The sequence below is a fragment of the Pelobates fuscus genome, chromosome 5 (genome assembly GCF_036172605.1).
Source record: "Pelobates fuscus isolate aPelFus1 chromosome 5, aPelFus1.pri, whole genome shotgun sequence".
Taxonomy (NCBI): domain Eukaryota; kingdom Metazoa; phylum Chordata; class Amphibia; order Anura; family Pelobatidae; genus Pelobates; species Pelobates fuscus.
Genome location: NC_086321.1, coordinates 226,925,690 through 226,950,696, shown reverse-complemented (window position 1 = coordinate 226,950,696; position 25,007 = coordinate 226,925,690). Strand labels below are relative to the sequence as shown.

Genomic DNA, 25,007 nt, shown 5'->3' with positions numbered 1-25,007 from the left:
GCGCACAGTACTTTTCTGGTTGACAGGCAGTGCTACGTTTTCAATCACCTGAAAGTAGCTTTTCAATTGGACCATGTTAGCAGGCACGCACGGAGCGCCGGCGAACAAGCTTTGCAAGAGCCCGGATAGCTCAGTTGGTAGAGCATCAGACTTTTAATCTGAGGGTCCAGGGTTCAAGTCCCTGTTCGGGTGCTCCCATGGTTTTTAGTTCACTAATATTAAGAGGGGCTACCTGCAATTCTGTCGGCACTTAAGCGTTTGGTGCAGGTTAAGCCATGCTTCTACACAGAAAAGTGATATGGTATAATCTTAAAAAGTTCTGGTACAGGCAAATTGCTTTATGCACCAGGTCAATTTTGCATTTAAGGCAAGAGTAGCAGAATGGAAAACATAGGTTATTTAGAGAACATTTCCAGTTTGGCTAATTTGACCGCAAATTTGAAATATACATTGAATTTTTACTATAGTGTTGGAGTCTATTTTCAACTTCGACAATTTTCTTGTGGCAAATAGAAGGGTTTCGGGTCTACCGTTTGAGTCATGCGCGCTTAGATTTTCTCTCAGCACCCACATTCCAAATGCCTCTCTTGCCACGCCTACCTTTATTTATCCCCCTGTCAAACATTCCTGTCTGCTCAAGCGCTGGGATCTACTTGTTCCAGACAGATTCAGTGTCTTTCTGATCTAGAAACGTGCTTTGAGAAAATGCAAAGTCAATTGTCCCCTTGAAATGGATGTGAAGTCAGCATCATACACAAAGACGAAGGAGACCTCCCGGATACCTTGAAACAGCTTATCAGCACTCAAGCAAGGGGTGAAGGTGTTGAAACTGACAATGATTTGCGGCAATTTGTGTGTAAGCCGGCAGAGGAGATTCAATTTACATGCAGGTGAGCAGTGCAGCGCACAGTACTTTTCTGGTTGACAGGCAGTGCTACGTTTTCAATCACCTGAAAGTAGCTTTTCAATTGGACCATGTTAGCAGGCACGCACAGAGCGCCGGCGGGCGAGCTTTGCAAGAGCCCAGATAGCTCAGTCGGTAGAGCATCAGACTTTTAATCTGAGGGTCCAGGGTTCAAGTCCCTGTTCGGGCGCTCCCATGGTTTTTAGTTCACCAATATTAAGAGGGGCTACCTGCAATTCTGTCGGCACTTAAGCGTTTGGTGCAGGTTAAGCCATGCTTCTACACAGAAAAGTGACATGGTATAATCTTAAAAAGTTCTGGTACAGGCAAATTGCTTTATGCACCAGGTCAATTTTACATTTAAGGCAAGAGTAGCAGAATGGAAAACATAGGTTATTTAGAGAACATTTCCAGTTTGGCTAATTTGACCGCAAATTTGAAATATACATTGAATTTTTACTATAGTGTTGGAGTCTATTTTCAACTTCGACAACTTTCTTGTGGCAAATAGAAGGGTTTCGGGTCTACCGTTTGAGTCATGCGCGCTTAGATTTTCTCTCAGCACCCACATTCCAAATGCCTCTCTTGCCACGCCTACCTTTATTTATCCCCCTGTCAAACATTCCTGTCTGCTCAAGCGCTGGGATCTACTTGTTCCAGACAGATTCAGTGTCTTTCTGATCTAGAAACGTGCTTTGAGAAAATGCAAAGTCAATTTTCCCCTTGAAATGGATGTGAAGTCAGCATCATACACAAAGAGGAAGGAGACCTTCCGGATACCTTGAAACAGAAACTGACAATGATTTGCGGCAATTTGTGTGTAAGCCGGCAGAGGAGATTCAATTTACAAGCAGGTGAGCAGTGCAGCGCACAGTACTTTTCTGGTTGACAGGCAGTGCTACGTTTTCAATCACCTGAAAGTAGCTTTTCAATTGGACCATGTTAGCAGGCACGCACGGAGCGCCGGCGGACAAGCTTTGCAAGAGCCCGGATAGCTCAGTCGGTAGAGCATCAGACTTTTAATCTGAGGGTCCAGGGTTCAAGTCCCTGTTCGGGCGCTCCTATGGTTTTTAGTTCACCAATATTAAGAGGGGCTACCTACAATTCTGTCGGCACTTAAGCGTTTGGTGCAGGTTAAGCCATGCTTCTACACAGAAAAGTGACATGGTATAATCTTAAAAAGTTATGGTACAGGCAAATTGGTTATTTAGAGAACATTTCCAGTTTGGTTAATTTGACCGCAAATTTGAAATATACATTGAATTTTTACTATAGTGTTGGAGTCTATTTTCAATTTCGACAACTTTCTTGTGGCAAATAGAAGGGTTTCGGGTCTACCGTTTGAGTCATGCACGCTTAGATTTTCTCTCAGCACCCACATTCCAAATGCCTCTCTTGCCACGCCTACCTTTATTTATCCCCCTGTCAAACATTCCTGTCTGCTCAAGCGCTGGGATCTACTTGTTCCAGACAGATTCAGTGTCTTTCTGATCTAGAAACGTGCTTTGAGAAAATGCAAAGTCAATTGTCCCCTTGAAATGGATGTGAAGTCAGCATCATACACAAAGAGGAAGGAGACCTCCCGGATACCTTGAAACAGCTTATCAGCACTCAAGCAAGGGGTGAAGGTGTTGAAACTGACAATGATTTGCGGCAATTTGTGTGTAAGCCGGCAGAGGAGATTCAATTTACAAGCAGGTGAGCAGTGCAGCGCACAGTACTTTTCTGGTTGACAGGCAGTGCTACGTTTTCAATCACCTGAAAGTAGCTTTTCAATTGGACCATGTTAGCAGGCACGCACGGAGCGCCGGCGAACAAGCTTTGCAAGAGCCCGGATAGCTCAGTTGGTAGAGCATCAGACTTTTAATCTGAGGGTCCAGGGTTCAAGTCCCTGTTCGGGCGCTCCCATGGTTTTTAGTTCACTAATATTAAGAGGGGCTACCTGCAATTCTGTCGGCACTTAAGCGTTTGGTGCAGGTTAAGCCATGCTTCTACACAGAAAAGTGATATGGTATAATCTTAAAAAGTTCTGGTACAGGCAAATTGCTTTATGCACCAGGTCAATTTTGCATTTAAGGCAAGAGTAGCAGAATGGAAAACATAGGTTATTTAGAGAACATTTCCAGTTTGGCTAATTTGACCGCAAATTTGAAATATACATTGAATTTTTACTATAGTGTTGGAGTCTATTTTCAACTTCGACAACTTTCTTGTGGCAAATAGAAGGGTTTCGGGTCTACCGTTTGAGTCATGCGCGCTTAGATTTTCTCTCAGCACCCACATTCCAAATGCCTCTCTTGCCACGCCTACCTTTATTTATCCCCCTGTCAAACATTCCTGTCTGCTCAAGCGCTGGGATCTACTTGTTCCAGACAGATTCAGTGTCTTTCTGATCTAGAAACGTGCTTTGAGAAAATGCAAAGTCAATTGTCCCCTTGAAATGGATGTGAAGTCAGCATCATACACAAAGAGGAAGGAGACCTCCCGGATACCTTGAAACAGCTTATCAGCACTCAAGCAAGGGGTGAAGGTGTTGAAACTGACAATGATTTGCGGCAATTTGTGTGTAAGCCGGCAGAGGAGATTCAATTTACATGCAGGTGAGCAGTGCAGCGCACAGTACTTTTCTGGTTGACAGGCAGTGCTACGTTTTCAATCACCTGAAAGTAGCTTTTCAATTGGACCATGTTAGCAGGCACGCACGGAGCGCCGGCGGACAAGCTTTGCAAGAGCCCGGATAGCTCAGTCGGTAGAGCATCAGACTTTTAATCTGAGGGTCCAGGGTTCAAGTCCCTGTTCGGGCGCTCCCATGGTTTTTAGTTCACCAATATTAAGAGGGGCTACCTACAATTCTGTCGGCACTTAAGCGTTTGGTGCAGGTTAAGCCATGCTTCTACACAGAAAAGTGACATGGTATAATCTTAAAAAGTTATGGTACAGGCAAATTGCTTTATGCACCAGGTCAATTTTACATTTAAGGCAAGAGTAGCAGAATGGAAAACATAGGTTATTTAGAGAACATTTCCAGTTTGGTTAATTTGACCGCAAATTTGAAATATACATTGAATTTTTACTATAGTGTTGGAGTCTATTTTCAACTTTGACAACTTTCTTGTGGCAAATAGAAGGGTTTCGGGTCTACCGTTTGAGTCATGCACGCTTAGATTTTCTCTCAGCACCCACATTCCAAATGCCTCTCTTGCCACGCCTACCTTTATTTATCCCCCTGTCAAACATTCCTGTCTGCTCAAGCGCTGGGATCTACTTGTTCCAGACAGATTCAGTGTCTTTCTGATCTAGAAACGTGCTTTGAGAAAATGCAAAGTCAATTTTCCTCTTGAAATGGATGTGAAGTCAGCATCATACACAAAGAGGAAGGAGACCTTCCGGATACCTTGAAACAGAAACTGACAATGATTTGCGGCAATTTGTGTGTAAGCCGGCAGAGGAGATTCAATTTACAAGCAGGTGAGCAGTGCAGCGCACAGTACTTTTCTGGTTGACAGGCAGTGCTACGTTTTCAATCACCTGAAAGTAGCTTTTCAATTGGACCATGTTAGCAGGCACGCACGGAGCGCCGGCGAACAAGCTTTGCAAGAGCCCGGATAGCTCAGTTGGTAGAGCATCAGACTTTTAATCTGAGGGTCCAGGGTTCAAGTCCCTGTTCGGGCGCTCCCATGGTTTTTAGTTCACTAATATTAAGAGGGGCTGCCTGCAATTCTGTCGGCAATTAAGCGTTTGGTGCAGGTTAAGCCATGCTTCTACACAGAAAAGTGACATGGTATAATCTTAAAAAGTTCTGGTACAGGCAAATTGCTTTATGCACCAGGTCAATTTTACATTTAAGGCAAGAGTAGCAGAATGGAAAACATAGGTTATTTAGAGAACATTTCCAGTTTGGCTAATTTGACCGCAAATTTGAAATATACATTGAATTTTTACTATAGTGTTGGAGTCTATTTTCAACTTCGACAACTTTCTTGTGGCAAATAGAAGGGTTTCGGGTCTACCGTTTGAGTCATGCGCGCTTAGATTTTCTCTCAGCACCCACATTCCAAATGCCTCTCTTGCCACGCCTACCTTTATTTATCCCCCTGTCAAACATTCCTGTCTGCTCAAGCGCTGGGATCTACTTGTTCCAGACAGATTCAGTGTCTTTCTGATCTAGAAACGTGCTTTGAGAAAATGCAAAGTCAATTTTCCCCTTGAAATGGATGTGAAGTCAGCATCATACACAAAGAGGAAGGAGACCTTCCGGATACCTTGAAACAGAAACTGACAATGATTTGCGGCAATTTGTGTGTAAGCCGGCAGAGGAGATTCAATTTACAAGCAGGTGAGCAGTGCAGCGCACAGTACTTTTCTGGTTGACAGGCAGTGCTACGTTTTCAATCACCTGAAAGTAGCTTTTCAATTGGACCATGTTAGCAGGCACGCACGGAGCGCCGGCGGACAAGCTTTGCAAGAGCCCGGATAGCTCAGTCGGTAGAGCATCAGACTTTTAATCTGAGGGTCCAGGGTTCAAGTCCCTGTTCGGGCGCTCCCATGGTTTTTAGTTCACCAATATTAAGAGGGGCTACCTACAATTCTGTCGGCACTTAAGCGTTTGGTGCAGGTTAAGCCATGCTTCTACACAGAAAAGTGACATGGTATAATCTTAAAAAGTTATGGTACAGGCAAATTGGTTATTTAGAGAACATTTCCAGTTTGGTTAATTTGACCGCAAATTTGAAATATACATTGAATTTTTACTATAGTGTTGGAGTCTATTTTCAATTTCGACAACTTTCTTGTGGCAAATAGAAGGGTTTCGGGTCTACCGTTTGAGTCATGCACGCTTAGATTTTCTCTCAGCACCCACATTCCAAATGCCTCTCTTGCCACGCCTACCTTTATTTATCCCCCTGTCAAACATTCCTGTCTGCTCAAGCGCTGGGATCTACTTGTTCCAGACAGATTCAGTGTCTTTCTGATCTAGAAACGTGCTTTGAGAAAATGCAAAGTCAATTGTCCCCTTGAAATGGATGTGAAGTCAGCATCATACACAAAGAGGAAGGAGACCTCCCGGATACCTTGAAACAGCTTATCAGCACTCAAGCAAGGGGTGAAGGTGTTGAAACTGACAATGATTTGCGGCAATTTGTGTGTAAGCCGGCAGAGGAGATTCAATTTACATGCAGGTGAGCAGTGCAGCGCACAGTACTTTTCTGGTTGACAGGCAGTGCTACGTTTTCAATCACCTGAAAGTAGCTTTTCAATTGGACCATGTTAGCAGGCACGCACGGAGCGCCGGCGGACAAGCTTTGCAAGAGCCCGGATAGCTCAGTCGGTAGAGCATCAGACTTTTAATCTGAGGGTCCAGGGTTCAAGTCCCTGTTCGGGCGCTCCCATGGTTTTTAGTTCACCAATATTAAGAGGGGCTACCTACAATTCTGTCGGCACTTAAGCGTTTGGTGCAGGTTAAGCCATGCTTCTACACAGAAAAGTGACATGGTATAATCTTAAAAAGTTATGGTACAGGCAAATTGGTTATTTAGAGAACATTTCCAGTTTGGTTAATTTGACCGCAAATTTGAAATATACATTGAATTTTTACTATAGTGTTGGAGTCTATTTTCAATTTCGACAACTTTCTTGTGGCAAATAGAAGGGTTTCGGGTCTACCGTTTGAGTCATGCACGCTTAGATTTTCTCTCAGCACCCACATTCCAAATGCCTCTCTTGCCACGCCTACCTTTATTTATCCCCCTGTCAAACATTCCTGTCTGCTCAAGCGCTGGGATCTACTTGTTCCAGACAGATTCAGTGTCTTTCTGATCTAGAAACGTGCTTTGAGAAAATGCAAAGTCAATTGTCCCCTTGAAATGGATGTGAAGTCAGCATCATACACAAAGAGGAAGGAGACCTCCCGGATACCTTGAAACAGCTTATCAGCACTCAAGCAAGGGGTGAAGGTGTTGAAACTGACAATGATTTGCGGCAATTTGTGTGTAAGCCGGCAGAGGAGATTCAATTTACATGCAGGTGAGCAGTGCAGCGCACAGTACTTTTCTGGTTGACAGGCAGTGCTACGTTTTCAATCACCTGAAAGTAGCTTTTCAATTGGACCATGTTAGCAGGCACGCACAGAGCGCCGGCGGACGAGCTTTGCAAGAGCCCGGATAGCTCAGTCGGTAGAGCATCAGACTTTTAATCTGAGGGTCCAGGGTTCAAGTCCCTGTTCGGGCGTTCCCATGGTTTTTAGTTCACCAATATTAAGAGGGGCTACCTGCAATTCTGTCGGCACTTAAGCGTTTGGTGCAGGTTAAGCCATGCTTCTACACAGAAAAGTGACATGGTATAATCTTAAAAAGTTCTGGTACAGGCAAATTGCTTTATGCACCAGGTCAATTTTACATTTAAGGCAAGAGTAGCAGAATGGCAAACATAGGTTATTTAGAGAACATTTCCAGTTTGGCTAATTTGACCGCAAATTTGAAATATACATTGAATTTTTACTATAGTGTTGGAGTCTATTTTCAACTTCGACAACTTTCTTGTGGCAAATAGAAGGGTTTCGGGTCTACCGTTTAAGTCATGCGCGCTTAGATTTTCTCTCAGCACCCACATTCCAAATGCCTCTCTTGCCACGCCTACCTTTATTTATCCCCCTGTCAAACATTCCTGTCTGCTCAAGCGCTGGGATCTACTTGTTCCAGACAGATTCAGTGTCTTTCTGATCTAGAAACGTGCTTTGAGAAAATGCAAAGTCAATTTTCCCCTTGAAATGGATGTGAAGTCAGCATCATACACAAAGAGGAAGGAGACCTTCCGGATACCTTGAAACAGAAACTGACAATGATTTGCGGCAATTTGTGTGTAAGCCGGCAGAGGAGATTCAATTTACAAGCAGGTGAGCAGTGCAGCGCACAGTACTTTTCTGGTTGACAGGCAGTGCTACGTTTTCAATCACCTGAAAGTAGCTTTTCAATTGGACCATGTTAGCAGGCACGCACGGAGCGCCGGCGAACAAGCTTTGCAAGAGCCCGGATAGCTCAGTTGGTAGAGCATCAGACTTTTAATCTGAGGGTCCAGGGTTCAAGTCCCTGTTCGGGCGCTCCCATGGTTTTTAGTTCACTAATATTAAGAGGGGCTACCTGCAATTCTGTCGGCACTTAAGCGTTTGGTGCAGGTTAAGCCATGCTTCTACACAGAAAAGTGATATGGTATAATCTTAAAAAGTTCTGGTACAGGCAAATTGCTTTATGCACCAGGTCAATTTTACATTTAAGGCAAGAGTAGCAGAATGGAAAACATAGGTTATTTAGAGAACATTTCCAGTTTGGCTAATTTGACCGCAAATTTGAAATATACATTGAATTTTTACTATAGTGTTGGAGTCTATTTTCAACTTCGACAACTTTCTTGTGGCAAATAGAAGGGTTTCGGGTCTACCGTTTGAGTCATGCGCGCTTAGATTTTCTCTCAGCACCCACATTCCAAATGCCTCTCTTGCCACGCCTACCTTTATTTATCCCCCTGTCAAACATTCCTGTCTGCTCAAGCGCTGGGATCTACTTGTTCCAGACAGATTCAGTGTCTTTCTGATCTAGAAACGTGCTTTGAGAAAATGCAAAGTCAATTGTCCCCTTGAAATGGATGTGAAGTCAGCATCATACACAAAGAGGAAGGAGACCTCCCGGATACCTTGAAACAGCTTATCAGCACTCAAGCAAGGGGTGAAGGTGTTGAAACTGACAATGATTTGCGGCAATTTGTGTGTAAGCCGGCAGAGGAGATTCAATTTACATGCAGGTGAGCAGTGCAGCGCACAGTACTTTTCTGGTTGACAGGCAGTGCTACGTTTTCAATCACCTGAAAGTAGCTTTTCAATTGGACCATGTTAGCAGGCACGCACAGAGCGCCGGCGGACGAGCTTTGCAAGAGCCCGGATAGCTCAGTCGGTAGAGCATCAGACTTTTAATCTGAGGGTCCAGGGTTCAAGTCCCTGTTCGGGCGTTCCCATGGTTTTTAGTTCACCAATATTAAGAGGGGCTACCTGCAATTCTGTCGGCACTTAAGCATTTGGTGCAGGTTAAGCCATGCTTCTACACAGAAAAGTGACATGGTATAATCTTAAAAAGTTCTGGTACAGGCAAATTGCTTTATGCACCAGGTCAATTTTACATTTAAGGCAAGAGTAGCAGAATGGCAAACATAGGTTATTTAGAGAACATTTCCAGTTTGGCTAATTTGACCGCAAATTTGAAATATACATTGAATTTTTACTATAGTGTTGGAGTCTATTTTCAACTTCGACAACTTTCTTGTGGCAAATAGAAGGGTTTCGGGTCTACCGTTTGAGTCATGCGCGCTTAGATTTTCTCTCAGCACCCACATTCCAAATGCCTCTCTTGCCACGCCTACCTTTATTTATCCCCCTGTCAAACATTCCTGTCTGCTCAAGCGCTGGGATCTACTTGTTCCAGACAGATTCAGTGTCTTTCTGATCTAGAAACGTGCTTTGAGAAAATGCAAAGTCAATTGTCCCCTTGAAATGGATGTGAAGTCAGCATCATACACAAAGAGGAAGGAGACCTCCCGGATACCTTGAAACAGCTTATCAGCACTCAAGCAAGGGGTGAAGGTGTTGAAACTGACAATGATTTGCGGCAATTTGTGTGTAAGCCGGCAGAGGAGATTCAATTTACATGCAGGTGAGCAGTGCAGCGCACAGTACTTTTCTGGTTGACAGGCAGTGCTACGTTTTCAATCACCTGAAAGTAGCTTTTCAATTGGACCATGTTAGCAGGCACGCACAGAGCGCCGGCGGACGAGTTTTGCAAGAGCCCGGATAGCTCAGTCGGTAGAGCATCAGACTTTTAATCTGAGGGTCCAGGGTTCAAGTCCCTGTTCGGGCGCTCCCATGGATTTTAGTTCACCAATATTAAGAGGGGCTACCTGCAATTCTGTCGGCACTTAAGCGTTTGGTGCAGGTTAAGCCATGCTTCTACACAGAAAAGTGACATGGTATAATCTTAAAAAGTTCTGGTACAGACAAATTGCTTTATGCACCAGGTCAATTTTACATTTAAGGCAAGAGTAGCAGAATGGAAAACATAGGTTATTTAGAGAACTTTCCAGTTTGGCTAATTTGACCGCAAATTTGAAATATACATTGAATTTTTACTATAGTGTTGGAGTCTATTTTCAACTTCGACAACTTTCTTGTGGCAAATAGAAGGGTTTCGGGTCTACCGTTTGAGTCATGCGCGCTTAGATTTTCTCTCAGCACCCACATTCCAAATGCCTCTCTTGCCACGCCTACCTTTATTTATCCCCCTGTCAAACATTCCTGTCTGCTCAAGCGCTGGGATCTACTTGTTCCAGACAGATTCAGTGTCTTTCTGATCTAGAAACGTGCTTTGAGAAAATGCAAAGTCAATTTTCCCCTTGAAATGGATGTGAAGTCAGCATCATACACAAAGAGGAAGGAGACCTTCCGGATACCTTGAAACAGAAACTGACAATGATTTGCGGCAATTTGTGTGTAAGCCGGCAGAGGAGATTCAATTTACAAGCAGGTGAGCAGTGCAGCGCACAGTACTTTTCTGGTTGACAGGCAGTGCTACGTTTTCAATCACCTGAAAGTAGCTTTTCAATTGGACCATGTTAGCAGGCACGCACAGAGCGCCGGCGGACGAGCTTTGCAAGAGCCCGGATAGCTCAGTCGGTAGAGCATCAGACTTTTAATCTGAGGGTCCAGGGTTCAAGTCCCTGTTCGGGCGCTCCCATGGTTTTTAGTTCACCAATATTAAGAGGGGCTACCTGCAATTCTGTCGGCACTTAAGCGTTTGGTGCAGGTTAAGCCATGCTTCTACACAGAAAAGTGACATGGTATAATCTTAAAAAGTTCTGGTACAGGCAAATTGCTTTATGCACCAGGTCAATTTTACATTTAAGGCAAGAGTAGCAGAATGGAAAACATAGGTTATTTAGAGAACATTTCCAGTTTGGCTAATTTGACCGCAAATTTGAAATATACATTGAATTTTTACTATAGTGTTGGAGTCTATTTTCAACTTCGACAACTTTCTTGTGGCAAATAGAAGGGTTTCGGGTCTACCGTTTGAGTCATGCACGCTTAGATTTTCTCTCAGCACCCACATTCCAAATGCCTCTCTTGACCGCAAATTTGAAATATACATTGAATTTTTACTATAGTGTTGGAGTCTATTTTCAACTTCGACAACTTTCTTGTGGCAAATAGAAGGGTTTCGGGTCTACCGTTTGAGTCATGCACGCTTAGATTTTCTCTCAGCACCCACATTCCAAATGCCTCTCTTGCCACGCCTACCTTTATTTATCCCCCTGTCAAACATTCCTGTCTGCTCAAGCGCTGGGATCTACTTGTTCCAGACAGATTCAGTGTCTTTCTTATCTAGAAACGTGCTTTGAGAATATGCAAAGTCAATTGTCCCCTTGAAATGGATGTGAAGTCAGCATCATACACAAAGAGGAAGGAGACCTTCCGGATACCTTGAAACAGAAACTGACAATGATTTGCGGCAATTTGTGTGTAAGCCGGCAGAGGAGATTCAATTTGCAAGCAGGTGAGCAGTGCAGCGCACAGTACTTTTCTGGTTGACAGGCAGTGCTACGTTTTCAATCCCCTGAAAGTAGCTTTTCAATTGGACCATGTTAGCAGGCACGAATGGAGCTCCGGCAGACGAGCTTTGCAAGAGCCCGGATAGCTCAGTCGGTAGAGCATCAGACTTTTAATCTGAGGGTCCAGGGTTCAAGTCCCTGTTCGGGCGCTCCAATGGTTTTTAGTTCAACAATATTAAGAGGGGCTACCTGCAATTCTGTCGGCACTTAAGCGTTTGGTGCAGGTTAAGCCATGCTTCTACACAGAAAAGTGACATGGTATAATCTTAAAAAGTTCTGGTACAGGCAAATTGCTTTATGCACCAGGTCAATTTTACATTTAAAGCAAGAGTAGCAGAATGGAAAACATAGGTTATTTAGAGAACATTTCCAGTTTGGCTCATTTGACCGCAAATTTGAAATATACATTGAATTTTTACTATAGTGTTGGAGTCTATTTTCAACTTCGACAACTTTCTTGTGGCAAATAGAAGGGTTTCGGGTCTACCGTTTGAGTCATGCGCGCTTAGATTTTCTCTCAGCACCCACATTCCAAATGCCTCTCTTGCCACGCCTACCTTTATTTATCCCCCTGTCAAACATTCCTGTCTGCTCAAGCGCTGGGATCTACTTGTTCCAGACAGATTCAGTGTCTTTCTGATCTAGAAATGTGCTTTGAGAAAATGCAAAGTCAATTTTCCCCTTGAAATGGATGTGAAGTCAGCATCATACACAAAGAGGAAGGAGACCTTCCGGATACCTTGAAACAGAAACTGACAATGATTTGCGGCAATTTGTGTGTAAGCCGGCAGAGGAGATTCAATTTACAAGCAGGTGAGCAGTGCAGCGCACAGTACTTTTCTGGTTGACAGGCAGTGCTACGTTTTCAATCACCTGAAAGTAGCTTTTCAATTGGACCATGTTAGCAGGCACGCACGGAGCGCCGGCGGACAAGCTTTGCAAGAGCCCGGATAGCTCAGTCGGTAGAGCATCAGACTTTTAATCTGAGGGTCCAGGGTTCAAGTCCCTGTTCGGGCGCTCCAATGGTTTTTAGTTCAACAATATTAAGAGGGGCTACCTGCAATTCTGTCGGCACTTAAGCGTTTGGTGCAGGTTAAGCCATGCTTCTACACAGAAAAGTGACATGGTATAATCTTAAAAAGTTCTGGTACAGGCAAATTGCTTTATGCACCAGGTCAATTTTACATTTAAAGCAAGAGTAGCAGAATGGAAAACATAGGTTATTTAGAGAACATTTCCAGTTTGGCTCATTTGACCGCAAATTTGAAATATACATTGAATTTTTACTATAGTGTTGGAGTCTATTTTCAACTTCGACAACTTTCTTGTGGCAAATAGAAGGGTTTCGGGTCTACCGTTTGAGTCATGCGCGCTTAGATTTTCTCTCAGCACCCACATTCCAAATGCCTCTCTTGCCACGCCTACCTTTATTTATCCCCCTGTCAAACATTCCTGTCTGCTCAAGCGCTGGGATCTACTTGTTCCAGACAGATTCAGTGTCTTTCTGATCTAGAAATGTGCTTTGAGAAAATGCAAAGTCAATTTTCCCCTTGAAATGGATGTGAAGTCAGCATCATACACAAAGAGGAAGGAGACCTTCCGGATACCTTGAAACAGAAACTGACAATGATTTGCGGCAATTTGTGTGTAAGCCGGCAGAGGAGATTCAATTTACAAGCAGGTGAGCAGTGCAGCGCACAGTACTTTTCTGGTTGACAGGCAGTGCTACGTTTTCAATCACCTGAAAGTAGCTTTTCAATTGGACCATGTTAGCAGGCACGCACGGAGCGCCGGCGGACAAGCTTTGCAAGAGCCCGGATAGCTCAGTCGGTAGAGCATCAGACTTTTAATCTGAGGGTCCAGGGTTCAAGTCCCTGTTCGGGCGCTCCAATGGTTTTTAGTTCAACAATATTAAGAGGGGCTACCTGCAATTCTGTCGGCACTTAAGCGTTTGGTGCAGGTTAAGCCATGCTTCTACACAGAAAAGTGACATGGTATAATCTTAAAAAGTTCTGGTACAGGCAAATTGCTTTATGCACCAGGTCAATTTTACATTTAAAGCAAGAGTAGCAGAATGGAAAACATAGGTTATTTAGAGAACATTTCCAGTTTGGCTCATTTGACCGCAAATTTGAAATATACATTGAATTTTTACTATAGTGTTGGAGTCTATTTTCAACTTCGACAACTTTCTTGTGGCAAATAGAAGGGTTTCGGGTCTACCGTTTGAGTCATGCGCGCTTAGATTTTCTCTCAGCACCCACATTCCAAATGCCTCTCTTGCCACGCCTACCTTTATTTATCCCCCTGTCAAACATTCCTGTCTGCTCAAGCGCTGGGATCTACTTGTTCCAGACAGATTCAGTGTCTTTCTGATCTAGAAATGTGCTTTGAGAAAATGCAAAGTCAATTTTCCCCTTGAAATGGATGTGAAGTCAGCATCATACACAAAGAGGAAGGAGACCTTCCGGATACCTTGAAACAGAAACTGACAATGATTTGCGGCAATTTGTGTGTAAGCCGGCAGAGGAGATTCAATTTACAAGCAGGTGAGCAGTGCAGCGCACAGTACTTTTCTGGTTGACAGGCAGTGCTACGTTTTCAATCACCTGAAAGTAGCTTTTCAATTGGACCATGTTAGCAGGCACGCACGGAGCGCCGGCGGACAAGCTTTGCAAGAGCCCGGATAGCTCAGTCGGTAGAGCATCAGACTTTTAATCTGAGGGTCCAGGGTTCAAGTCCCTGTTCGGGCGCTCCAATGGTTTTTAGTTCAACAATATTAAGAGGGGCTACCTGCAATTCTGTCGGCACTTAAGCGTTTGGTGCAGGTTAAGCCATGCTTCTACACAGAAAAGTGACATGGTATAATCTTAAAAAGTTCTGGTACAGGCAAATTGCTTTATGCACCAGGTCAATTTTACATTTAAAGCAAGAGTAGCAGAATGGAAAACATAGGTTATTTAGAGAACATTTCCAGTTTGGCTCATTTGACCGCAAATTTGAAATATACATTGAATTTTTACTATAGTGTTGGAGTCTATTTTCAACTTCGACAACTTTCTTGTGGCAAATAGAAGGGTTTCGGGTCTACCGTTTGAGTCATGCGCGCTTAGATTTTCTCTCAGCACCCACATTCCAAATGCCTCTCTTGCCACGCCTACCTTTATTTATCCCCCTGTCAAACATTCCTGTCTGCTCAAGCGCTGGGATCTACTTGTTCCAGACAGATTCAGTGTCTTTCTGATCTAGAAACGTGCTTTGAGAAAATGCAAAGTCAATTTTCCCCTTGAAATGGATGTGAAGTCAGCATCATACACAAAGAGGAAGGAGACCTTCCGGATACCTTGAAACAGAAACTGACAATGATTTGCGGCAATTTGTGTGTAAGCCGGCAGAGGAGATTCAATTTACAAGCAGGTGAGCAGTGCAGCGCACAGTACTTTTCTGGTTGACAGGCAGTGCTACGTTTTCAATCACCTGAAAGTAGCTTTTCAATTGGACCATGTTAGCAGGCACGCACGGAGCGCCGGCGGACAAGCTTTGCAAGAGCCCGGATAGCTCAGTCGGTAGAGCATCAGACTTTTAATCTGAGGGTCCAGGGTTCAAGTCCCTGTTCGGGCGCTCCCATGGTTTTTAGTTCACCAATATTAAGAGGGGCTACCTACAATTCTGTCGGCACTTAAGCGTTTGGTGCAGGTTAAGCCATGCTTCTACACAGAAAAGTGACATGGTATAATCTTAAAAAGTTATGGTACAGGCAAATTGCTTTATGCACCAGGTCAATTTTACATTTAAGGCAAGAGTAGCAGAATGGAAAACATAGGTTATTTAGAGAACATTTCCAGTTTGGTTAATTTGACCCCAAATTTGAAATATACATTGAATTTTTACTATAGTGTTGGAGTCTATTTTCAACTTCGACAACTTTCTTGTGGAAAATAGAAGGGTTTCGGGTCTACCGTTTGAGTCATGCACGCTTAGATTTTCTCTCAGCACCCACATTCCAAATGCCTCTCTTGCCACGCCTACCTTTATTTATCCCCCTGTCAAACATTCCTGTCTGCTCAAGCGCTGGGATCTACTTGTTCCAGACAGATTCAGTGTCTTTCTGATCTAGAAACGTGCTTTGAGAAAATGCAAAGTCAATTGTCCCCTTGAAATGGATGTGAAGTCAGCATCATACACAAAGAGGAAGGAGACCTCCCGGATACCTTGAAACAGCTTATCAGCACTCAAGCAAGGGGTGAAGGTGTTGAAACTGACAATGATTTGCGGCAATTTGTGTGTAAGCCGGCAGAGGAGATTCAATTTACATGCAGGTGAGCAGTGCAGCGCACAGTACTTTTCTGGTTGACAGGCAGTGCTACGTTTTCAATCACCTGAAAGTAGCTTTTCAATTGGACCATGTTAGCAGGCACGCACAGAGCGCCGGCGGACGAGCTTTGCAAGAGCCCGGATAGCTCAGTCGGTAGAGCATCAGACTTTTAATCTGAGGGTCCAGGGTTCAAGTCCCTGTTTGGGCGCTCCCATGGTTTTTAGTTCACCAATATTAAGAGGGGCTACCTGCAATTCTGTCGGCACTTAAGCGTTTGGTGCAGGTTAAGCCATGCTTCTACACAGAAAAGTGACATGGTATAATCTTAAAAAGTTCTGGTACAGGCAAATTGCTTTATGCACCAGGTCAATTTTACATTTAAGGCAAGAGTAGCAGAATGGAAAACATAGGTTATTTAGAGAACATTTCCAGTTTGGCTAATTTGACCGCAAATTTGAAATATACATTGAATTTTTACTATAGTGTTGGAGTCTATTTTCAACTTCGACAACTTTCTTGTGGCAAATAGAAGGGTTTCGGGTCTACCGTTTGAGTCATGCACGCTTAGATTTTCTCTCAGCACCCACATTCCAAATGCCTCTCTTGACCGCAAATTTGAAATATACATTGAATTTTTACTATAGTGTTGGAGTCTATTTTCAACTTCGACAACTTTCTTGTGGAAAATAGAAGGGTTTCGGGTCTACCGTTTGAGTCATGCACGCTTAGATTTTCTCTCAGCACCCACATTCCAAATGCCTCTCTTGCCACGCCTACCTTTATTTATCACCCTGTCAAACATTCCTGTCTGCTCAAGCGCTGGGATCTACTTGTTCCAGACAGATTCAGTGTCTTTCTTATCTAGAAACGTGCTTTGAGAAAATGCAAAGTCAATTGTCCCCTTGAAATGGATGTGAAGTCAGCATCATACACAAAGAGGAAGGAGACCTTCCGGATACCTTGAAACAGAAACTGACAATGATTTGCGGCAATTTGTGTGTAAGCCGGCAGAGGAGATTCAATTTGCAAGCAGGTGAGCAGTGCAGCGCACAGTACTTTTCTGGTTGACAGGCAGTGCTACGTTTTCAATCACCTGAAAGTAGCTTTTCAATTGGACCATGTTAGCAGGCACGCACGGAGCGCCGGCGGACAAGCTTTGCAAGAGCCCGGATAGCTCAGTCGGTAGAGCATCAGACTTTTAATCTGAGGGTCCAGGGTTCAAGTCCCTGTTCGGGCGCTCCAATGGTTTTTAGTTCAACAATATTAAGAGGGGCTACCTGCAATTCTGTCGGCACTTAAGCGTTTGGTGCAGGTTAAGCCATGCTTCTACACAGAAAAGTGACATGGTATAATCTTAAAAAGTTCTGGTACAGGCAAATTGCTTTATGCACCAGGTCAATTTTACATTTAAAGCAAGAGTAGCAGAATGGAAAACATAGGTTATTTAGAGAACATTTCCAGTTTGGCTCATTTGACCGCAAATTTGAAATATACATTGAATTTTTACTATAGTGTTGGAGTCTATTTTCAACTTCGACAACTTTCTTGTGGCAAATAGAAGGGTTTCGGGTCTACCGTTTGAGTCATGCGCGCTTAGATTTTCTCTCAGCACCCACATTCCAAATGCCTCTCTTGCCACGCCTACCTTTATTTATCCCCCTGTCAAACATTCCTGTCTGCTCAAGCGCTGGGATCTACTTGTTCCAGACAGATTCAGTGTCTTTCTGATCTAGAAACGTGCTTTGAGAAAATGCAAAGTCAATTTTCCCCTTGAAATGGATGTGAAGTCAGCATCATACACAAAGAGGAAGGAGACCTTCCGGATACCTTGAAACAGAAACTGACAATGATTTGCGGCAATTTGTGTGTAAGCCGGCAGAGGAGATTCAATTTACAAGCAGGTGAGCAGTGCAGCGCACAGTACTTTTCTGGTTGACAGGCAGTGCTACGTTTTCAATCACCTGAAAGTAGCTTTTCAATTGGACCATGTTAGCAGGCACGCACGGAGCGCCGGCGGACAAGCTTTGCAAGAGCCCGGATAGCTCAGTCGGTAGAGCATCAGACTTTTAATCTGAGGGTCCAGGGTTCAAGTCCCTGTTCGGGCGCTCCCATGGTTTTTAGTTCACCAATATTAAGAGGGGCTACCTACAATTCTGTCGGCACTTAAGCGTTTGGTGCAGGTTAAGCCATGCTTCTACACAGAAAAGTGACATGGTATAATCTTAAAAAGTTATGGTACAGGCAAATTGCTTTATGCACCAGGTCAATTTTACATTTAAGGCAAGAGTAGCAGAATGGAAAACATAGGTTATTTAGAGAACATTTCCAGTTTGGTTAATTTGACCGCAAATTTGAAATATACATTGAATTTTTACTATAGTGTTGGAGTCTATTTTCAACTTCGACAACTTTCTTGTGGCAAATAGAAGGGTTTCGGGTCTACCGTTTGAGTCATGCACGCTTAGATTTTCTCTCAGCACCCACATTCCAAATGCCTCTCTTGCCACGCCTACCTTTATTTATCCCCCTGTCAAACATTCCTGTCTGCTCAAGCGCTGGGATCTACTTGTTCCAGACAGATTCAGTGTCTTTCTGATCTAGAAACGTGCTTTGAGAAAATGCAAAGTCAATTGTCCCCTTGAAATGGATGTGAAGTCAGCATCATACACAAAGAGGAAGGAGACCTCCCGGATACCTTGAAACAGCTTATCAGCACTCAAGCAAGGGGTGAAGGTGTTGAAACTGACAATGATTTGCGGCAATTTGTGTGTAAGCCGGCAGAGGAGATTCAATTTACATGCAGGTGAGCAGTGCAGCGCACAGTACTTTTCTGGTTGACAGGCAGTGCTACGTTTTCAATCACCTGAAAGTAGCTTTTCAATTGGACCATGTTAGCAGGCACGCACAGAGCGCCGGCGGACGAGCTTTGCAAGAGCCCGGATAGCTCAGTCGGTAGAGCATCAGACTTTTAATCTGAGGGTCCAGGGTTCAAGTCCCTGTTTGGGCGCTCCCATGGTTTTTAGTTCACCAATATTAAGAGGGGCTACCTGCAATTCTGTCGGCACTTAAGCGTTTGGTGCAGGTTAAGCCATGCTTCTACACAGAAAAGTGACATGGTATAATCTTAAAAAGTTCTGGTACAGGCAAATTGCTTTATGCACCAGGTCAATTTTACATTTAAGGCAAGAGTAGCAGAATGGAAAACATAGGTTATTTAGAGAACATTTCCAGTTTGGCTAATTTGACCGCAAATTTGAAATATACATTGAATTTTTACTATAGTGTTGGAGTCTATTTTCAACTTCGACAACTTTCTTGTGGCAAATAGAAGGGTTTCGGGTCTACCGTTTGAGTCATGCACGCTTAGATTTTCTCTCAGCACCCACATTCCAAATGCCTCTCTTGACCGCAAATTTGAAATATACATTGAATTTTTACTATAGTGTTGGAGTCTATTTTCAACTTCGACAACTTTCTTGTGGCAAATAGAAGGGTTTCGGGTCTACCGTTTGAGTCATGCACGCTTAGATTTTCTCTCAGCACCCACATTCCAAATGCCTCTCTTGCCACGCCTACCTTTATTTATCCCCCTGTCAAACATTCCTGTCTGCTCAAGCGCTGGGATCTACTTGTTCCAGACAGATTCAGTGTCTTTCTTATCTAGAAACGTGCTTTGAGAAAATGCAAAGTCAATTGTCCCCTTGAAATGGATGTGAAGTCAGCATCATACACAAAGAGGAAGGAGACCTTCCGGATACCTTGAAACAGAAACTGACAATGATTTGCGGCAATTTGTGTGTAAGCCGGCAGAGGAGATTCAATTTACATGCAGGTGAGCAGTGCAGCGCACAGTACTTTTCTGGTTGACAGGCAGTGCTACGTTTTCAATCACCTGAAAGTAGCTTTTCAATTGGACCATGTTAGCAGGCACGCACAGAGCGCCGGCGGACGAGCTTTGCAAGAGCCCGGATAGCTCAGTCGGTAGAGCATCAGACTTTTAATCTGAGGGTCCAGGGTTCAAGTCCCTGTTCGGGCGCTCCCATGGTTTTTAGTTCACCAATATTAAGAGGGGCTACCTGCAATTCTGTCGGCACTTAAGCGTTTGGTGCAGGTTAAGCCATGCTTCTACACAGAAAAGTGACATGGTATAATCTTAAAAAGTTCTGGTACAGACAAATTGCTTTATGCACCAGGTCAATTTTGCATTTAAGGCAAGAGTAGCAGAATGGAAAACATAGGTTATTTAGAGAACTTTCCAGTTTGGCTAATTTGACCGCAAATTTGAAATATACATTGAATTTTTACTATAGTGTTGGAGTCTATTTTCAACTTCGACAACTTTCTTGTGGCAAATAGAAGGGTTTCGGGTCTAACGTTTGAGTCATGCGCGCTTAGATTTTCTCTCAGCACCCACATTCCAAATGCCTCTCTTGCCACGCCTACCTTTATTTATCCCCCTGTCAAACATTCCTGTCTGCTCAAGCGCTGGGATCTACTTGTTCCAGACAGATTCAGTGTCTTTCTGATCTAGAAACGTGCTTTGAGAAAATGCAAAGTCAATTTTCCCCTTGAAATGGATGTGAAGTCAGCATCATACACAAAGAGGAAGGAGACCTTCCGGATACCTTGAAACAGAAACTGACAATGATTTGCGGCAATTTGTGTGTAAGCCGGCAGAGGAGATTCAATTTACAAGCAGGTTAGCAGTGCAGCGCACAGTACTTTTCTGGTTGACAGGCAGTGCTACGTTTTCAATCACCTGAAAGTAGCTTTTCAATTGGACCATGTTAGCAGGCACGCATGGAGCGCCGGCGGACAAGCTTTGCAAGAGCCCGGATAGCTCAGTCGGTAGAGCATCAGACTTTTAATCTGAGGGTCCAGGGTTCAAGTCCCTGTTCGGGCGCTCCCATGGTTTTTCGTTCACCAATATTAAGAGGGGCTACCTACAATTCTGTCGGCACTTAAGCGTTTGGTGCAGGTTAAGCCATGCTTCTACACAGAAAAGTGACATGGTATAATCTTAAAAAGTTATGGTACAGGCAAATTGCTTTATGCACCAGGTCAATTTTACATTTAAGGCAAGAGTAGCAGAATGGAAAACATAGGTTATTTAGAGAACATTTCCAGTTTGGTTAATTTGACCGCAAATTTGAAATATACATTGAATTTTTACTATAGTGTTGGAGTCTATTTTCAACTTCGACAACTTTCTTGTGGCAAATAGAAGGGTTTCGGGTCTACCGTTTGAGTCATGCACGCTTAGATTTTCTCTCAGCACCCACATTCCAAATGCCTCTCTTGCCACGCCTACCTTTATTTATCCCCCTGTCAAACATTCCTGTCTGCTCAAGCGCTGGGATCTACTTGTTCCAGACAGATTCAGTGTCTTTCTGATCTAGAAACGTGCTTTGAGAAAATGCAAAGTCAATTGTCCCCTTGAAATGGATGTGAAGTCAGCATCATACACAAAGAGGAAGGAGACCTCCCGGATACCTTGAAACAGCTTATCAGCACTCAAGCAAGGGGTGAAGGTGTTGAAACTGACAATGATTTGCGGCAATTTGTGTGTAAGCCGTCAGAGGAGATTCAATTTACATGCAGGTGAGCAGTGCAGCGCACAGTACTTTTCTGGTTGACAGGCAGTGCTACGTTTTCAATCACCTGAAAGTAGCTTTTCAATTGGACCATGTTAGCAGGCACGCACAGAGCGCCGGCGGATGAGCTTTGCAAGAGCCCGGATAGCTCAGTCGGTAGAGCATCAGACTTTTAATCTGAGGGTCCAGGGTTCAAGTCCCTGTTCGGGCGCTCCCATGGTTTTTAGTTCACCAATATTAAGAGGGGCTACCTGCAATTCTGTCGGCACTTAAGCGTTTGGTGCAGGTTAAGCCATGCTTCTACACAGAAAAGTGACATGGTATAATCTTAAAAAGTTCTGGTACAGGCAAATTGCTTTATGCACCAGGTCAATTTTACATTTAAGGCAAGAGTAGCAGAATGGAAAACATAGGTTATTTAGAGAACATTTCCAGTTTGGCTAATTTGACCGCAAATTTGAAATATACATTGAATTTTTACTATAGTGTTGGAGTCTATTTTCAACTTCGACAACTTTCTTGTGGCAAATAGAAGGGTTTCGGGTCTACCGTTTGAGTCATGCGCGCTTAGATTTTCTCTCAGCACCCACATTCCAAATGCCTCTCTTGCCATGCCTACCTTTATTTATCCCCCTGTCAAACATTCCTGTCTGCTCAAGCGCTGGGATCTACTTGTTCCAGACAGATTCAGTGTCTTTCTGATCTAGAAACGTGCTTTGAGAAAATGCAAAGTCAATTTTCCCCTTGAAATGGATGTGAAGTCAGCATCATACACAAAGAGGAAGGAGACCTTCCGGATACCTTGAAACAGAAACTGACAATGATTTGCGGCAATTTGTGTGTAAGCCGGCAGAGGAGATTCAATTTACAAGCAGGTGAGCAGTGCAGCGCACAGTACTTTTCTGGTTGACAGGCAGTGCTACGTTTTCAATCACCTGAAAGTAGCTTTTCAATTGGACCATGTTAGCAGGCACGCACGGAGCGCCGGTGGACAAGCTTTGCAAGAGCCCGGATAGCTCAGTCGGTAGAGCATCAGACTTTTAATCTGAGGGTCCAGGGTTCAAGTCCCTGTTCGGGCGCTCCCATGGTTTTTAGTTCACCAATATTAAGAGGGGCTACCTACAATTCTGTCGGCACTTAAGCGTTTGGTGCAGGTTAAGCCATGCTTCTACACAGAAAAGTGACATGGTATAATCTTAAAAAGTTATGGTACAGGCAAATTGCTTTATGCACCAGGTCAATTTTACATTTAAGGCAAGAGTAGCAGAATGGAAAACATAGGTTATTTAGAGAACATTTCCAGTTTGGTTAATTTGACCGCAAATTTGAAATATACATTGAATTTTTACTATAGTGTTGGAGTCTATTTTCAACTTCGACAACTTTCTTGTGGCAAATAGAAGGGTTTCGGGTCTACCGTTTGAGTCATGCACGCTTAGATTTTCTCTCAGCACCCACATTCCAAATGCCTCTCTTGCCACGCCTACCTTTATTTATCCCCCTGTCAAACATTCCTGTCTGCTCAAGCGCTGGGATCTACTTGTTCCAGACAGATTCAGTGTCTTTCTGATCTAGAAACGTGCTTTGAGAAAATGCAAAGTCAATTGTCCCCTTGAAATGGATGTGAAGTCAGCATCATACACAAAGAGGAAGGAGACCTCCCGGATACCTTGAAACAGCTTATCAGCACTCAAGCAAGGGGTGAAGGTGTTGAAACTGACAATGATTTGCGGCAATTTGTGTGTAAGCCGGCAGAGGAGATTCAATTTACATGCAGGTGAGCAGTGCAGCGCACAGTACTTTTCTGGTTGACAGGCAGTGCTACGTTTTCAATCACCTGAAAGTAGCTTTTCAATTGGACCATGTTAGCAGGCACGCACAGAGCGCCGGCGGACGAGCTTTGCAAGAGTCCGGATAGCTCAGTCGGTAGAGCATCAGACTTTTAATCTGAGGGTCCAGGGTTCAAGTCCCTGTTCGGGTGCTCCCATGGTTTTTAGTTCACCAATATTAAGAGGGGCTACCTGCAATTCTGTCGGCACTTAAGCGTTTGGTGCAGGTTAAGCCATGCTTCTACACAGAAAAGTGATATGGTATAATCTTAAAAAGTTCTGGTACAGGCAAATTGCTTTATGCACCAGGTCAATTTTACATTTAAGGCAAGAGTAGCAGAATGGAAAACATAGGTTATTTAGAGAACATTTCCAGTTTGGCTAATTTGACCGCAAATTTGAAATATACATTGAATTTTTACTATAGTGTTGGAGTCTATTTTCAACTTCGACAACTTTCTTGTGGCAAATAGAAGGGTTTCGGGTCTACCGTTTGAGTCATGCGCGCTTAGATTTTCTCTCAGCACCCACATTCCAAATGCCTCTCTTGCCACGCCTACCTTTATTTATCCCCCTGTCAAACATTCCTGTCTGCTCAAGCGCTGGGATCTACTTGTTCCAGACAGATTCAGTGTCTTTCTGATCTAGAAACGTGCTTTGAGAAAATGCAAAGTCAATTTTCCCCTTGAAATGGATGTGAAGTCAGCATCATACACAAAGAGGAAGGAGACCTTCCGGATACCTTGAAACAGAAACTGACCATGATTTGCGGCAATTTGTGTGTAAGCCGGCAGAGGAGATTCAATTTACAAGCAGGTGAGCAGTGCAGCGCACAGTACTTTTCTGGTTGACAGGCAGTGCTACGTTTTCAATCACCTGAAAGTAGCTTTTCAATTGGACCATGTTAGCAGGCACGCACGGAGCGCCGGCGAACAAGCTTTGCAAGAGCCCGGATAGCTCAGTTGGTAGAGCATCAGACTTTTAATCTGAGGGTCCAGGGTTCAAGTCCCTGTTCGGGCGCTCCCATGGTTTTTAGTTCACTAATATTAAGAGGGGCTACCTGCAATTCTGTCGGCAATTAAGCGTTTGGTGCAGGTAAAGCCATGCTTCTACACAGAAAAGTGATATGGTATAATCTTAAAAAGTTCTGGTACAGGCAAATTGCTTTATGCACCAGGTCAATTTTACATTTAAGGCAAGAGTAGCAGAATGGAAAACATAGGTTATTTAGAGAACATTTCCAGTTTGGCTAATTTGACCGCAAATTTGAAATATACATTGAATTTTTACTATAGTGTTGGAGTCTATTTTCAACTTCGACAACTTTCTTGTGGCAAATAGAAGGGTTTCGGGTCTACCGTTTGAGTCATGCGCGCTTAGATTTTCTCTCAGCACCCACATTCCAAATGCCTCTCTTGCCACGCCTACCTTTATTTATCCCCCTGTCAAACATTCCTGTCTGCTCAAGCGCTGGGATCTACTTGTTCCAGACAGATTCAGTGTCTTTCTGATCTAGAAACGTGCTTTGAGAAAATGCAAAGTCAATTTTCCCCTTGAAATGGATGTGAAGTCAGCATCATACACAAAGAGGAAGGAGACCTTCCGGATACCTTGAAACAGAAACTGACAATGATTTGCGGCAATTTGTGTGTAAGCCGGCAGAGGAGATTCAATTTACAAGCAGGTGAGCAGTGCAGCGCACAGTACTTTTCTGGTTG

At 43.7% G+C, this 25,007-nt stretch overlaps 27 non-coding genes across 27 annotated transcripts; all 27 read left to right on the top strand.

Annotated features, from left to right (window-relative positions):
* Window positions 1-119: 119 nt before the first annotated feature.
* TRNAK-UUU (transfer RNA lysine (anticodon UUU)) lies at window positions 120-192 on the top strand. Its single transcript has one exon. It is a non-coding gene; the product is annotated as a tRNA-Lys (tRNA).
* An 829-nt stretch (window positions 193-1,021) lies between these two features.
* On the top strand, window positions 1,022-1,094 carry TRNAK-UUU (transfer RNA lysine (anticodon UUU)). The gene has a single exon. It is a non-coding gene; the product is annotated as a tRNA-Lys (tRNA).
* A 795-nt stretch (window positions 1,095-1,889) lies between these two features.
* TRNAK-UUU (transfer RNA lysine (anticodon UUU)) lies at window positions 1,890-1,962 on the top strand. Its single transcript has one exon. It is a non-coding gene; the product is annotated as a tRNA-Lys (tRNA).
* A 771-nt stretch (window positions 1,963-2,733) lies between these two features.
* On the top strand, window positions 2,734-2,806 carry TRNAK-UUU (transfer RNA lysine (anticodon UUU)). Its single transcript has one exon. It is a non-coding gene; the product is annotated as a tRNA-Lys (tRNA).
* An 829-nt stretch (window positions 2,807-3,635) lies between these two features.
* On the top strand, window positions 3,636-3,708 carry TRNAK-UUU (transfer RNA lysine (anticodon UUU)). Its single transcript has one exon. It is a non-coding gene; the product is annotated as a tRNA-Lys (tRNA).
* A 795-nt stretch (window positions 3,709-4,503) lies between these two features.
* On the top strand, window positions 4,504-4,576 carry TRNAK-UUU (transfer RNA lysine (anticodon UUU)). Its single transcript has one exon. It is a non-coding gene; the product is annotated as a tRNA-Lys (tRNA).
* A 795-nt stretch (window positions 4,577-5,371) lies between these two features.
* On the top strand, window positions 5,372-5,444 carry TRNAK-UUU (transfer RNA lysine (anticodon UUU)). The gene has a single exon. It is a non-coding gene; the product is annotated as a tRNA-Lys (tRNA).
* A 771-nt stretch (window positions 5,445-6,215) lies between these two features.
* Window positions 6,216-6,288, top strand: TRNAK-UUU (transfer RNA lysine (anticodon UUU)). The gene has a single exon. It is a non-coding gene; the product is annotated as a tRNA-Lys (tRNA).
* Window positions 6,289-7,059: 771 nt separating this feature from the next.
* Window positions 7,060-7,132, top strand: TRNAK-UUU (transfer RNA lysine (anticodon UUU)). Its single transcript has one exon. It is a non-coding gene; the product is annotated as a tRNA-Lys (tRNA).
* A 795-nt stretch (window positions 7,133-7,927) lies between these two features.
* On the top strand, window positions 7,928-8,000 carry TRNAK-UUU (transfer RNA lysine (anticodon UUU)). The gene has a single exon. It is a non-coding gene; the product is annotated as a tRNA-Lys (tRNA).
* Window positions 8,001-8,829: 829 nt separating this feature from the next.
* On the top strand, window positions 8,830-8,902 carry TRNAK-UUU (transfer RNA lysine (anticodon UUU)). The gene has a single exon. It is a non-coding gene; the product is annotated as a tRNA-Lys (tRNA).
* Window positions 8,903-9,731: 829 nt separating this feature from the next.
* Window positions 9,732-9,804, top strand: TRNAK-UUU (transfer RNA lysine (anticodon UUU)). The gene has a single exon. It is a non-coding gene; the product is annotated as a tRNA-Lys (tRNA).
* Window positions 9,805-10,598: 794 nt separating this feature from the next.
* TRNAK-UUU (transfer RNA lysine (anticodon UUU)) lies at window positions 10,599-10,671 on the top strand. The gene has a single exon. It is a non-coding gene; the product is annotated as a tRNA-Lys (tRNA).
* Window positions 10,672-11,627: 956 nt separating this feature from the next.
* On the top strand, window positions 11,628-11,700 carry TRNAK-UUU (transfer RNA lysine (anticodon UUU)). The gene has a single exon. It is a non-coding gene; the product is annotated as a tRNA-Lys (tRNA).
* Window positions 11,701-12,495: 795 nt separating this feature from the next.
* TRNAK-UUU (transfer RNA lysine (anticodon UUU)) lies at window positions 12,496-12,568 on the top strand. The gene has a single exon. It is a non-coding gene; the product is annotated as a tRNA-Lys (tRNA).
* A 795-nt stretch (window positions 12,569-13,363) lies between these two features.
* On the top strand, window positions 13,364-13,436 carry TRNAK-UUU (transfer RNA lysine (anticodon UUU)). The gene has a single exon. It is a non-coding gene; the product is annotated as a tRNA-Lys (tRNA).
* Window positions 13,437-14,231: 795 nt separating this feature from the next.
* On the top strand, window positions 14,232-14,304 carry TRNAK-UUU (transfer RNA lysine (anticodon UUU)). The gene has a single exon. It is a non-coding gene; the product is annotated as a tRNA-Lys (tRNA).
* Window positions 14,305-15,099: 795 nt separating this feature from the next.
* Window positions 15,100-15,172, top strand: TRNAK-UUU (transfer RNA lysine (anticodon UUU)). Its single transcript has one exon. It is a non-coding gene; the product is annotated as a tRNA-Lys (tRNA).
* Window positions 15,173-16,001: 829 nt separating this feature from the next.
* On the top strand, window positions 16,002-16,074 carry TRNAK-UUU (transfer RNA lysine (anticodon UUU)). Its single transcript has one exon. It is a non-coding gene; the product is annotated as a tRNA-Lys (tRNA).
* Window positions 16,075-17,030: 956 nt separating this feature from the next.
* TRNAK-UUU (transfer RNA lysine (anticodon UUU)) lies at window positions 17,031-17,103 on the top strand. Its single transcript has one exon. It is a non-coding gene; the product is annotated as a tRNA-Lys (tRNA).
* Window positions 17,104-17,898: 795 nt separating this feature from the next.
* TRNAK-UUU (transfer RNA lysine (anticodon UUU)) lies at window positions 17,899-17,971 on the top strand. The gene has a single exon. It is a non-coding gene; the product is annotated as a tRNA-Lys (tRNA).
* Window positions 17,972-18,800: 829 nt separating this feature from the next.
* On the top strand, window positions 18,801-18,873 carry TRNAK-UUU (transfer RNA lysine (anticodon UUU)). The gene has a single exon. It is a non-coding gene; the product is annotated as a tRNA-Lys (tRNA).
* A 956-nt stretch (window positions 18,874-19,829) lies between these two features.
* TRNAK-UUU (transfer RNA lysine (anticodon UUU)) lies at window positions 19,830-19,902 on the top strand. Its single transcript has one exon. It is a non-coding gene; the product is annotated as a tRNA-Lys (tRNA).
* Window positions 19,903-20,696: 794 nt separating this feature from the next.
* TRNAK-UUU (transfer RNA lysine (anticodon UUU)) lies at window positions 20,697-20,769 on the top strand. Its single transcript has one exon. It is a non-coding gene; the product is annotated as a tRNA-Lys (tRNA).
* An 829-nt stretch (window positions 20,770-21,598) lies between these two features.
* On the top strand, window positions 21,599-21,671 carry TRNAK-UUU (transfer RNA lysine (anticodon UUU)). Its single transcript has one exon. It is a non-coding gene; the product is annotated as a tRNA-Lys (tRNA).
* Window positions 21,672-22,466: 795 nt separating this feature from the next.
* Window positions 22,467-22,539, top strand: TRNAK-UUU (transfer RNA lysine (anticodon UUU)). Its single transcript has one exon. It is a non-coding gene; the product is annotated as a tRNA-Lys (tRNA).
* Window positions 22,540-24,236: 1,697 nt separating this feature from the next.
* Window positions 24,237-24,309, top strand: TRNAK-UUU (transfer RNA lysine (anticodon UUU)). The gene has a single exon. It is a non-coding gene; the product is annotated as a tRNA-Lys (tRNA).
* Window positions 24,310-25,007: the final 698 nt, after the last annotated feature.